At 34.0% G+C, this 15,197-nt stretch overlaps 1 protein-coding gene across 1 annotated transcript in view; it reads right to left on the bottom strand.

The window, feature by feature from the left end:
- The window catches only part of PCDH15 (protocadherin related 15), a 1,158,626-nt gene that overhangs the window by 628,732 nt on the left and 514,697 nt on the right, over positions 1 to 15,197 (bottom strand). The gene's annotated exons all lie outside the window — the stretch shown is intronic.

Here is a 15,197-nt window from a genome sequence, read left to right as displayed (position 1 = left end):
GATATACCAAGAAATATAATGGAAAATTCTAACTACTGGTTAACTAGAAAATTTTATGTAAATTTATCACTGTCCTCCAAATTTTGATATTGTGGACATGTAGAAATTTATGATCAATCTCAGTCAAATGTTACTAATGAATATACCCATAATATCATTTGGTAGAACAAGAGCAATTAAAATATTTAAACATTTCCAGTTGATTTTTCAGTGAAAACCCTTTGTTGTTGTTGTTGCTGTTGTTATGTGCTGTCGAGTTGGCCCCGACTCATAGCAACCCCTCCTTGGGTTTCCGAGGCAGTATCACTACAGAAGTAGATTGCCCCATCTTCTTTGCGAGGAGTGACTGGTGGGTTTGAACCACCAGCCTTCTGGTTAGCAGTCAAGTGCCTTAGCCACTATGCTACCAGAGCTATAAGCAGAGCTAACCTTGTTGCCCAACCTTCCTTCCGAGGAGTGGCTGGTGAGTGAAAACGCTTTAGTTACCCCTCAATGTTGAGTACCTTGCAGAAGTCAGGATACAGTTTAATTATAAGAATGTTGTCCAAGAACAGAAGGGCATGTCTAAATTCAAGGTTCAAATGGATTCACTGAATTTATCTCATTTAGAATCTGTAATATTCGTTCTTTTAGCTAAGCTATACTTAATTCGTCCAAAAATATAGCTTCTTCCAAGTCACCTCAAAACATATAGGTTTTCTATATGCAGCCTTTGTCTTGATTTAACCTCAGAACTAATTGTACTAAAATTCTATCTCCTAGCTAGGCAATATTCCTACTAGTCCTCTTTATAACCTAAAATTTTGCCCATGATTTTAACCATTTTTCTGTATGAGTTAATTTTACATTTATTTTTCTATCAATCTCTAATTTCAAATTTACATGAGAGATATTGCACCTAATTTATTGCTATTATCTTCCATTTGTTTTAAATTAACCAACTTTTTTTTTTCTTTTCTTCGTGCATTCTTTGATGGTTCTAATTATAATTAGTAAACACTTTTTGTCCCACTCCTACAGCTTGAAAATCACATCAGCTCTGAGTTTGTTTCTTTCACAAAGATTATTTCTAATCTATTTCTGATGAATAACAAACTCCATTCTCTTATCAAAAAATATTGCTAGTTACTTTGCAATTTCTCCTTCTCATCCCTCTAAAAAAATCTCAAATTCTCTTTCACTTGCCCCTTAAAAAATTATATTATTATATTAATTGCCTAGGAGCTCTGGTAGCATAGTGCCTAAGGCACTTGACTGCTCACCAGAAGGCTGGCGGTTCAAACCCACCAGCCACTCCTCAGAAGGAAGGTTGGGCAATCCTACATCCGTAGTGATACTGCCTCGGAAACCCAAGGAGGGGTCGCTATAAGTCGGGGCTGACTCGACGGCAAACAACAACAACAACAACATTAATTGCCTATTTATCAATTTAGGAAAAGTCCACTTTAAATCTTTTTAGAGCAGTGCATCTGACAGTAGTCTTTATTTTACCTGCATCAGAAGGTACAAGGTCTTGTGTCAAGATCTTCTAAATCAGTGTCTGTGACAAATGTGATCATTAATATGTGTTGTTAATGATCTCAAGGAATTCTTATGCCCTCTAAAGTTTGAGCACCACAACTTTAGGTTATAAACTATGATCATATATATTATCTTAATTAAAACAAAAATTACAAAAGCCAGAAACTATATATTCTTGCTGGGAGCTTTGGTGGCATAGTGCCTAAGGCATTTGACTGCTAACTAGAAGGCTGGCAGTTCAAACCCACCAGCCACTCCTTGGAAGGAAGACTGGGCAATCTACTTCCGTAGAGATACCACCTCGGCAACAAAGGAGGGGTTGCTACTAGCACCACATTTTTTTTTTTTTTTTTTTTTGACTATGCAGGTTTAATCTCCAAACTCTACTACGGATTCTTCACACATACTGCAAGTACTTTTTCCTTACCTATGCCATTCTCTACTATGAGTTTCTTCTTTGTAGCTCCACCTTCTTACCTCATTCAGAGACTTGTCCTTTTATGCTTCTATCATTGCAATAGCATTCTAAATGACCTTCTGATATTCCATTTGCATAGAATCAGCAATGTAAATTTTATAAAATGCCACTTTCATATTCCAACTATCTAGAAAAAAATTATCTATTGTTTACTGTGGCAATCATCAAAGTGTGATTGAAGAAAACAATACTCAAATTTCTTTGTTTTGCTTTTCATTTGTGGTGCAATTTGCTTGCAATAAAATGCTCAGAAATTAATCTTCAATGACTTTGGACAATTGTATATAAATATTGATTCAAACTTTTATTTATAGTTATTTTCATCCCAACATAAGACAAAACTACCTACAATAAAATGACAAACAACCAAATTAAAAATAGGGAAAGAAAATTGAATAGATATTTCTCCAAAGAAGATATGAATATGGCCAATAAGCATATGAAAAGATGTCCAATATTATAAGTCATTAAACCAGTTGCCTTGGAGTCAGTTTTGATACTGGTGACCACACATGTGTCAAAGAGGAACTGTACTTCATAGCATTTTCAATGGATGATTTTTGGGAAGTATATGTCCAGGTCTTTCTTCCAAGGCACCTCTGAGTAGATTTGAACCTCCAATCTTTCAGTTAGCAGACAAGTCCATTAACCATTTGCATGTCATGAATACCCATTAGTCATTGTTATTGTTGTTGTTAGTTACTATCACGTCGATTCTGATCATAGTAATGTCATGTGTTACAGAACAGAACAACTTCATAGAATATTTTTAGCTGTAATTTTAAGGGAAGTAGATCCCTACGCCTATCTTCCATGGTACCCATGAATGGGCTCAAACTGCCAAGTGTTAGGGTAGCAGTTGAGTGAAAATTGTTAGTGATATCTAGGGACTCTCTCATTGTTATCATTGTTGTTGTGTACCATTAAGTCATTTCTCACTCATATTAAGCTTATACAGGGAAGAACTGTGTCATAGTGTTTGCTAGGCTGTAATCTTTATGGGAGCAGATCTCCTGTGGAGCAGCTGTGGGTTCAAACCACTGACCTTCTGGTTAGCAGTCAAGTGCTTAAGCATTGCACCACCAGGTTTCCTCCTATTAGTTATAAAATAAATGTGAATCAAGACTAAAGAGAGATACTACCTCATACCCAGGATGATGGGAGCTTTCATAGCGTAGTGCCTAAGGCACTTGACTGCTAACCAGAAGGCTGGTGGTTCAAACCCATCAGCAACTCCTCGGAAGAAGATGGGGCAGTCTACTTCCATAGTGATACTGCTTCAGAAATCCAAGGAGGGGTTGCTATGAGTTGGGTCTGACTCAACGGCACATAACAACAACAACAGCAACACCCAGGATGATGGCTGGTATCAGAAAAATGGAAACTAACAAGTTATAGCAAAGATACGGAGAAAATGGAACCCTCATACATTGCTGGTAAGAATAAAAAATGTAGCCTGTACAGAAACATTCTGGTGGTTATTGGAAAAGTTAAACCTAGAATTACCGTATGACTCAGCAGTCTCATTCCAGAAATATACGCAAGATCCTTGAAAACAGGGACTCTAGCAGATACATGCCCATCAATTTTCATAGTTATATTATTCACAATAGACAAAAGATAGAAACAACCAAATGTCCATCATCAGATAAATGTATAAACAAAAGGTATATATGCATATAATGGAATACTTACTATTCAGCTATTAAGAGAAATGGATTTCAGATACACAATAAGACATGGATCAATCTTGAAAACATGCTGAGAAAAATAAATCAGACACAAAAGGACAAATGTTGCACGCCCCAACTTAAATGACATATTGAGAATAGGCAAATGCATAGAGATCAAAGTTTATTAATGGTTACCAGGGACTGGGAAGAGGCAGGATAAGGAATTATTGCTGAAAGAGTTTTTAATCTGTTTGAGATGATATACAACTTTTGGAAGTGGATAGTAGTGATGGTAGCACAACAGGGTTGGTATAATTAATGTAATTTATTTCTATACCTAAAAATGGTTAAAATATAAGTTACAGAGGAAAAGATAAGCATTTTTTTGTTTGAAAATTTTTAATTATGTCTTTTTCTTTTATGACAATATATATTAACATATAATTTCTGGCATGTCTGTTATGTAGGCTGCAAGACTGGAGAATGATTTAGAGTTCTTTCACTATCTTTTTAAAGTATAAAGCAATGAATGCTAAAAAGAGAGGTAATGAAGGTTAAGCTTTCCTTTTCCATTATTTAATATTTTACATTAGAATAAAATAGAATATAACCTCTCAATATATCTGGAAGTAGAAAAAAAAAAAAAAAAACTTTCCGTTCAATTTCAGAGGAAGTGTAGAAACGTAGGATTAGGGCATTTGTCTTTAAAATAGTTGAGGGAAAGCAAACCAGAAATTGTGTGTTGACAGCTTTCTTTCAAGAGTTTCTCTAATCCCCAAGCTTTTCAAAAGGAAGGCCTGCTCCTGTCATTTTGTAAATGAATGAAAATTGTCCTAGATCTCACAAGATTAACTACCATTTTTACATTCTAAAAAGCCACTCTGGAAACACAGTTACTTTTTCACATGTCATTGCCAAGCAGCTTTCAAAAATAACTATTCTAGAAATTACTACTGGTATGAAAGCCAATCATGGGATTTTCTTAATACCTATATACGTTATTAATTCCACTGAGAAACAGAATGGAGAAAAATCTGAAAAAAAAATCTGGCTCGAAAAACTAAATATTCAATTTCCATATCATTAGTGTTATATCAACAATAAAATGCATGTACCAATATCTTTTTAATTCTTAGAAAAAATATTTTTTTTTATCATCATTGGTATTCTATTTCTAAATATAATTCTGAAAAATCATAACATTATTTTAAAAACTATTCTCAATTTGGCATGTTTTCAGATGCATAAACTGCACTTGCTCCATAATGTTTAATAGGTATTAATTGATGATGGTGAACAAACTTGAAATGCTTACAAAACTTTTATTGATATATTAATAAATTACCAAAGAATCAATAGTTATTAGTTTATCCACCAATATGTAATGAAGACTGTTAAAAACTATTACTTTCATTGTTTAAATAACACACTTGAATAAATCAGTGTCTCCAAAGCCATAAAATGAAGAAATTGTATGCCATCTAGGCTTCAATTAACTTCTGGCATGAGTGCCCAAGAAGTTCTGCTGGCCTTCTCTCCAGTAAAAATTCTGAAAATTATTTTAATAAGATAAAAACTAAAGGCTATAAATATAGTCCTAAGGGCAAACAGTAAATGGAGAAATATCTATTCAATAAAATCAACACAAAAACCTATAAGAAAGCTGAGTATTTGTGTTTTTTAAAACAGGACCATTCTCTCCATCCTTCTTCCCGTATTAGTAAGGTAGACACCTCTCTGGATGGCTGCAGCCAAGAAGATAGGGTTCCCTCTTCGCTCAGCTAGAGGGATTTTTTTTCCAGGAAAAGTAGAATTTCAGTGTTTCTTATCCTATTCTCAACTGCCTTTTGCTGAAGTTACATCCTGGGAGCTGTCTGTGAAAGCAACCAGAAGTGGGATTTGATAGAAAAAAAAAAAAAAAAAAAATCAAAGTAGCTAATATATAAATATACTCACAGAACTAAAGAAAACGTGACTAAAGAAGTAAAGGAAAGTATGGTGACAATGTCTTATCAAATAGAGACTATACATAAAGAACATATTTTAAAAATAATCAAATGGAAATTTGGAATTGAAATAATAAGAAGAAAGTAAAAAGATGGTGAAGAATATATAAAATGACAATCACAGGAAAGCTGGTGTGGCTATACTAATATCAGACAAAATAGACTTTAAAACAAAAATTCTATGACATATTAAGAAGATTAGTTTATAATTATAACAAAGTCTGTATATCAAGAGGATGTGACAGTTATAATTATACACATATGTGTACCCAACAGCAGCACACAAAAATATAGAGAGGAAAAACTGACAGAAGCAAAAGGAAAAATAAACAATTCAACAATGACAGTCATGGACTTAAATATCCCCACTTTCAATAATGGATTAAACGTGCAAATGTGTACACAGAGAAAAAAGAGAAATCTCAAATCAGTAACTGATAACTGAAATAAAATAACCTTATACTTTCAGACACTGGAAAAAGAATAGACTAAACCTAAAGAATGCAGAAGGAAGAAAATAATGAATGTTAGAACGGAAAAGAATAAAAAATAGATAATGAAAAAACTGGAGAGACTCAATCAAATGATTATTTGTTAAAATATCAACAAATGTACATATCTTTGTCTAATTTGCATGAAAAAAGAGAGAAGATGCAAGTTATGGCATCAAAAGTGAAAGAGGGAAGATCGCTACTACTCTTACAGGAGTAATGATAGTAAAAGAATGATAAAGGAATACAAAGAACAATTGCATGCCACCAAATTAGATAATTCAGATAAAATGAAGAGATCCACGGATAGGCACAGGTTACTTTAATTGATTTAAGAAGGAATAGATAATCTTAATAGCCCCATATCAAAGGTAGGAAAAAAAAAACAAAAAACTCACTGCCATCAAGTTGAACCCGACTCATAGTGACCCATCCTTGGGTTTGCGAGGTGGTATCACTACAGAAGTAGATTGCCCAACTTTCCTTCCGAGGAGTAGCTGACAGGTTTCGACCCTCAGATTTCCTGGTCAGCGGTCAAATGACTTAGGCACCAGAGCTCTTAAGTAATCAAAAAAACCACACACAAAGAAAAACACATGCCCAGATGGCTTCACTATTGAACTCTAACAAACATTCAACCAAGAATAAATTCTAATTCTTCTGAGACTTTTCTCTCTCCACATCCACAAAAATAAATAAATAAATAAAATAGAACACTTACTTCCGTAGTGATACTGCCTCGGAAACCCAAGGAGGGGTCGCTATGAGTCGGGTTTGACTCGACGGCACATAACAACAACAACAACAGCCAATGTATTACATAAGACAGTATTACCTGATATTAACTCAGAAAAAGACAATATAAGGAAAGAAAATTATAGAGCAATATTTATTATAAATATAGATGCACAAATATCAAACAACAAATTAGAAACATATAAAAAGAATTTTATACTATCTATGGTCAAATGGGATTTATCTCAAAGTTCAAGGATAGGTTAGTATTCAAAAATCAATTACTCTGGTGAGACCCCCAACACTATGGCCCTGAGATACACTTTGGGCCTGGAATAAAACTCACTCCCAGGGGCTGGCTCTTAACCAAATAGTAAATAAGATGCACATGCGGACCACTCAACCCAGGGTGATGCACCCCATACTCTATGTAGACGCATCCCTTGGAGCAATCAACCATGGGGCACCAGGGGGACAATATTTGCATGGAGGAAATAAATAACAGGAGTGCATCACTATATGGGGCATGGGGGCGGTTACTGGGCAGGAAGGGGAGGCGACTGGGCTAGGGTTGGGATGGAAATTGAGGAGTGAAACCAAATGTACATGAAATGTTGAATACAGAACAGTGTTCTGTAAACTTGCACCTTAAGCATAATTAAAAAAAAAATCAGTTACTTTAATAGATCGTATCAGTGGAATAAAAATAAATCAAAGAATCATCTCAAAATGTCAGAAAAAAGCATTTGAGAAAATCCAATATCCCTGTACAATAAAAAACACACAATAGACAAGGAATAGGATGTAACTTCATGAATCTGTTAAAAGACACCTATGAAAAATACAGAGCTAACAGTATACTTAATGTTGAAACAAACTGAAAGCTTTCTCCCTAAGATCAGAGCCAAGAAAAAGATATCTGTGTTTACTACTTGTAGTCAATATTGTACTAGAGGTCTCAGACAAGAAAATTAGGCAAAAGAAAAAAAAAAAAAAAGTCACCCAAATTGGAAAAGAAGTAAAAATATCTTTTCACAGATGATATGTGTTTATATAGAAAATCCTGAAGAAGTCATTTTAAAAAAATACTATCAAAACTAAAATTCAAGCTTATTAACTTTTCAGGATAAAAGATCAACACCAAAAATAAACTATATTTTCATACACTTGCAATCAATATTAAAAATTCAAATTAAGAAAACAATTCCATTCATATGGTATCAAAAAATAATAAAATGCACAGTGATAAATTTTTAAAAAGAAATTAAATATACATAATTTGAAAATTCCCATGCTCATGGATCAAAATAATTAAAATTGTTAAAATGGCAGTACTCCCCAAATTGATGTACTGAGTCAATTTTAATTAATATCTTGACATTTTTCTAGCCACCAGCCCAACTTTCCCTGACCTAGAACAGTATTCCTCTATCTTTGCATCTACAGCATCTACCACAGTGTTTGACATGTTGTTGTTATAGTCACCATTTAATTGATGAGATGAACCATGCTTATTTCCTAGGCCCCAACATTCATCTATCAGTTTATCACACTGTGTTGACTTACATGTTGCTGTGACAGTGGAGACTATGCACTGGCATTTTAAATACCAGCAGGGTCAGCCATGGTGAACACGTTTCCACAGGGCTTCAAGAATAAGAGACTATGATGAAGACTTGGTGATCTACTTCTGAAAAAGTTGATCAGTGAAACCCTTATAAATAACAGCGGAACACTGTGTGATATTAAAAAAAGGGGGGGCTTTTATTTTCTGAGGTGGTACACCTCAAAATGAAAAGAATCAACTGCAAACATCCATTAATAATCAGAGCATGGATTGTATGAACTATGAATCTAGGAAAGTAGGAAGTCATCAAAATTGAAGTGGAATGCATAAAGACTGATATCCTAGACAATAATGAGCTGAAAAGGACTATTGTTTGTTATTTTCAATGGACAATCATATACTCTATTATACTGGGAGTGAAAAGTTGAAGACAAATGGTGTTATATTCATTGTCAAAAACAATGTGTCAAGATCTATCCTGAAGTATAATGTTGTCAGTGACAGAACAATATCCCTACACCTACAAGGAATACTAGTTAATAGAATGTTATTCAATTTTACACACCAACCACTAATGCTAAAGATGAAGAATGAAGATATTTATCAACTTCTGCAGTCAGAAATTTGTCAAGATGTAATGATAACTATTGATAATTGGAATGCAAAAGTTGGGAATAAAGAAGAATCCACAGTTGGAAAATAGGTTTTGGTAAGAGAAATGACACTATAGATCACATGATAGAATTTGGCAAGACAAGTTACTTATTGCAAATACCTTTTTTCAACAATATAGATGGCAACTATCCAAGTGGACCACACTGGTGGAATATGTAAGAATGATAGCAACTACATGTGTGAAAAGATGCAATAAGAAAACTCAATATCATCAAAAAGAACAAAACCATGGGCCCACTGCAGAATAGACCATAAATTTTTCATATGTAAGTTCAAGTTGAAGCTGAAGAAAATTAAAACAAGTTCATGTGAGCCAAAATTCAAACTGGAGTTATACCTCAATTTAAAAACAACAACAACAAAAAAAAACTCACTGGTGCCGAGTTGATTCTGACTGATAATGACCCCTCTTTGGGTTTTGAGGCTCCATCTCTGAAGAAGTAGATTGCCACCAGAGCTCCTCAATACTACTACATTTTTAAAGGACAAACAGGGAAAAGATCAAAACATAATGAAGAAAGACTAAGATTCAAGTGGGATGCCATCAAGGGGCATAACCTACATGTAATCAGAATTCCAGAATAGGAAGAGAGAAAAAAAAAAAAAAAAATCACACAGAAAATTGTCAAAGATTTGGTGGAAGAGAATTTACCTAATATGAAGAAAGGTGAGATGATATATTTTCAAGAACTTCAAAAAACCCAAGCAGGATAGACTCCAAAAGAAAATCACCAAGACTTATCATCATCAAACTCACAAAAACCAAAGAGAAAGAAAGATGGTGTTGATACAGAACTTCTAAATGGTGAAGAAGTCAAGGAAACTGCAAGATAGAACAGACTGTTTTAAACTTGGGGATAAAATTGTAAATCACAGGGTAACCTCACAGAAAAATAATAAACCTTCTCATCAAAAATGAAAAAGAAGACAAGCACAAATATTTAGCAAAGACTAAAACAATAGTAGCGAAGGAAATGATAGCACACTTCATATACAAAATGAGCTCAGAACAAAAAATTATATGGAAAAAAATAATCAATAGCCCCACAAAAAACACATACAAAATGAAATAAATAAACTCATGTTTGTCTATAATTATCCTGAATGTAAATGGATTAAATGCTCCACTCAGGAGATGGAGAGTTGCAGACTAGATAAGAAAACATGACCCATTGATATGCTGTTTACAAAAGACTCACCTTAGCCACAAAGACAAAAATATAGTAAAAATCAGTGGTAGGAAAAAAAGATATATCAAGCAAATGGTAATCAAAAAAGAGCAGAGGTGGCAATATTAATTTCTGAGAAAATAGACTTTAAGACAAAAATGATTATAAGCGACAGGGGAGGACATATAATGATTAAAGGATCAACTGAGCAAGAGGACATAACCATAATAAAAATATACACACTCAGTGAAAGAGCCCCAAATCAAAGTTTAACAGAATTGAAAAGACAAACATAATAGTAGGAGAGTTTAATACATCACATTTAATTAAAGATGGAACAACTGGAAAGAAACTCAACAAAGATTCAGAACTAATCAATGGAGTCAACCAACTTGACCTTATAGACATCTGCAGAGTACTTTGCAGCAAAATATACATTCTTTTCCAATACAACATTCTCTAGGACAGACCATATGTTAGGCCACAAAGCAAGCTTCAATAAATTTAGAACACTGAGATCCTGCAAAGCATCTTCTCAGATCACAATGCAATGAAACTAGAAATCAACATGAGGAAGACCAACAGAAAATGAACAAAGTTATGGAAACTGAATAACACCCTCCTCAAAAACAACTGGGTAATAAAAGAAATTAAAAGATAAATTGAAAAATTCCTTGGATCAAATAAGAATGAAAACACACCATATCAAATTTTTTGGGACACAGAAATAGCAGTGATCAGACACCAATTTATAATGATAGACACACACATCAGAAAAGAAAGAGCAAAAATCAATACTTTAACCCAATATCTCCAACAATTAGAAAAAGAGCAGCACAAAAAGCCTTCAGTCACCAGAAGAAAAGAAATAATAAAAATTTGGCAAAAATTAAATGAAACAGAAAATAGAAAAGAGAAAAAAATCAACAAGACTGGAAGTTGGCTCTTTGAGAAGATTAATAAAATCAACAAACTACTGGCAAACTTAACAAAGAAAAAGGAGAAGATGCAAATTACCTGAATAAGAAATGAAAAGGGTGACATCACAACAGAACCAACAGAAATAAAAAGAGTAATATCAGGCTACTAAGAAAAACTGTACTCCAAAAAATTTGAAAACCTAGAAGAAATGGACAGGTTCTAGAAACACACTACTTACCTAAACTAACACAGATTGAGATAGAAAATTGAATAGACCCATAGAAAAGAAGAAATTGAACAATTCATTGAAAAATTCCCAACAAATAAAAGTCCTGGCTTAGATGGTTTCACCAGAGAATTCTACCAAACATTCAGAGAAGAGCTGACACCAATCCTACTCAAACTATTCCAGAACATAGAAAAGGAAGGAATCCTTCCAAATTCGTTTTTTGATATCAGTATTAGGTAAAGACACCACTAGAAATACAGACCGATATCCCTCACAAACATAGTTGCAAAATCTTCAACAAAATCCTAGCCAATAGACTCCAACAACATAACAAGAAAATAATTTATTGCGACCAAGTGTGGTTCACATCAGGTATACAAAGATGGTTCAACATTAGAAAAACAATCAACACCATCCACTACATGAATAAAACAAAGGAAAAGAACCATATGATCATATCAATTGAGGAAGAAAAGGCATTTGATAAAATCCAACACCCATTTCAGATAAAAACTCTCAGCAAAATAGGAATAAAAGGGACATTCCTCCACAGAATAAGAGAATATATGCAAAACAAACAGCCAACATTATTCTCCATGGAGAGAGACTGAAACCATTCCCCTTTCAAACAGGAACCAGACAAAGATGCTTTCTATCACCACTTCTATTTGACATTGTATTGGAAGTCCTAGTCAGGACCATAAGGCAAGAAAGTGAAATCAAAGGCATTAAAATTGGTAAGGAAGAAGTCAAACTATCAGTCAAAAATCTACTGGAACTAATTGAGAGATTTAGCATCATGCTAGGATATAAGATCTACATTCAAAAATCAGTTGGACTCCTCTACACCAGCAAAGAGATTGCTGAAAAATAAATAAGGAAATCAATACCATTTCCAATAGCTATCAACAACATAAAATACTTGAGAATAAATCTTACCTGAGACACAAAAGACCTGTACAAAGAAAACTATAAAAGACTACTTCAAGAAACCATAAGAGATCTACATAAATGGAAGAACATACCATGCTCATGGATAAGAAGATTGAACATTGTGAAAATGTCAGTTCTACCCAAAGCAATCTATACATGCAATGCAATCCCAATCCAAATCCCATCGACATTCTTTAAAGATATGGAAAAACCAGTCAGTAACTTTATATGGAATGGAAAGAAACCTCGGATAAGGAAAGTACTATTGAAGAAGAAGAACAAAATATGAGGTCTTACACTGCCAGCTCTCAAAACCTACCGTACAACCACAGTAGTCAAAATTGACTGGCATTGGTACATGACAGATATATAGACCAATAGAATAGAATTGAGAACCCACAAATAGATCCATCGACCTATGGTCAGCTGATCTTTGACAAAGGGCTGAAATCCATTAAATGAGGGAGAGATTATCTGTTTGACAAATGGTGTTCACAAAACTGTATATCCATTTGCAGAAAAATGAACCAAGATTTGTACCTCACACTATATACAAAAAACTAACTCCAGATGGATCAAAGACTTAAATATGAAACCTAAAACTATAACGTTCCTCAAGGAAAAACTAGGTGAAAATTTAGGGGCCCTAATATATGGCATAAATCGACTAGCAAGCATAATTCAAAATGTACCAACAGCAGAAGAGAAGCCAGATGATTGGGACCTTCTAAAAATTAAATTTTTATGTGCTTCCAAAGACTTCTCCAAAAGAGTCAAAAGAGAACCTACAGATTGGGAAAAAAAATATTAGGCAATGACATATCTGACAGGGACTTATCTCTAGAATTTATAGAAAACTCCAACACCTCAACAACAAAAAAACAAATAATCCAATTAAAAATGGACAGAAAACATGAATAGACACTTCACCAAAGAGGATATTCAGGTGTTCAAAAAACATATGAAGAAATGCTCACAATCATTAGCCATCAGAGAGATGCAAATCAAAAAAAAAAAAATGAGATACCATATTGCCCCAGCACTAGTAGCAAAGTTCAACAAGACAAAAAATAACAAACACTGGTGAGGAAGTGGAGAGATTGGGACTCTCACACACTGCTAGTGGGACTATCAAATGATATAACCACTGTGGAAAGCAGTATGGTGATTCCTTAACAAGTTGGAATTAGAAATGCCTTCTGACCCAGCCATTTCATTACTGGGTATATATCCTAAAGAAGTGAGAGCCAAGACAAGAACAGATATATGCACACTATTTACAATAGCCAAAAGATGGAAACAACCTAAGTGCTCATCAATAGAAGAATGGATAACCAACTATAGTACATATGCACAATGGAATACTATGTAACCCTAAAGAATAATGTAGAATCTGCAAATTTGGGTGAACTTGGAGGACATTACGCTGAGTGAAATAAGTCAATCATAGAAGGTCAAATATTGTATTAGTCTGTTATTGTAAAAAGTCAAGGAAAAGTTTATATATGGAAGGAATTTTTCTTTGTTGGTTACTAGGGATGGGAGAGGAAGAAAGGGGAGGGAACACTGTTAGATAGGTAGAGACAACAACAATGCCTAGGCTCATAGAGACTTAGCAGAGGCTCGTGGTTATGTTCATAAGAGGTTTTCAACAATCTCAGCAAATGGTTCATGATATATTTATATCTCTAGGGAGAAAAGATCTGAAAGATAATTACTAGAATTATTATTTTTATTTTACAGACAATTGTTTTTCTGCATGTTGTTGTTGTTGTTGTTATGTGCCGTCGAGTTGGCCCCGACTCAGATACAGTATAATATATTGGAATTTGTCTGATATATGTTGATTGTTGTTTTGTAATTATTTCCCAATCACACTTCAAAAGTTCCCCCTTTTCATTAAGAAACGTATGGTCCCTCTCATATACATATGTCTCTCTGGAGGCTATAAAGTATGCAAATAAGCAACATCCCTATTTTAGCAAAAGCAATTTGAAGAAAGCATTATAATCAGATGCTCATAATTTTTGTTTTTTTGGTACAATTAGCAATATGCACAAGGATGTACAAGATAGCTGCTGTGAAATTTTGTAAGGAAAACTAACCTACAACACATAATGTATTAAGTGCCATTGGGCTGAGCATGACCTTTCTTCTTCTCCCATATGACTGCAAAATAAAACCCAGAAAACAAAACCTGTTACTATTGAATAGATTCTGAATTGTATCAACCAAACTCAAACTCATTGTCGTCTAGTTGATTCTGACTCATAGTGACCCCCATTGTTTTTTCAAGGCTTTAAATCTTTATGGAAGCAGACTCTCCCATCTTTCTTCTATGGAGCTGCTGGTGAGTTTGAACCAGTGGCCTTTTAGTTAGCACCCAAATGCTTTAACCAGTATACCACCACAGTTCCTTATAGGGTTGCTTGGAGATTACAAAATCACCCTTTATAATTCCATTGTATATTGTTAGAATTATGTAATAGCATCCAGCCAATAATAAAATATCCATAAAGAAAAATTTATAATTTTTTCATTTAGTTTTTAAATTTTTTTCCTTATAGACATCTTCATAAACTGATGGGAAGGAATATCAAAATGTAGATTAAATATTCTTTTTTAAAATGTTTGCTTTTCCATAAAATTTTCCCATTTATCATTATACACATTTCACTGAATCTAATTCTGTGAAATTATTGTTGTATGGGAGCTCTGGTAGCATAGTGGCTAAGGCACTTGACTGCTAACCAGAAGGCTGGCGGTTCAAATCCACCAGCCACTCCTCAGAAGGAAGAC

The sequence above is a fragment of the Orycteropus afer genome, unplaced genomic scaffold (genome assembly GCF_000298275.1).
Source record: "Orycteropus afer afer isolate SDZICR_OR568_19922 unplaced genomic scaffold, OryAfe1.0 scaffold00118, whole genome shotgun sequence".
Classification (NCBI taxonomy): domain Eukaryota; kingdom Metazoa; phylum Chordata; class Mammalia; order Tubulidentata; family Orycteropodidae; genus Orycteropus; species Orycteropus afer.
The sequence above is the reverse complement of the archived record's forward strand: the minus strand, read 5'-3'. Positions and strand labels throughout refer to the sequence as shown.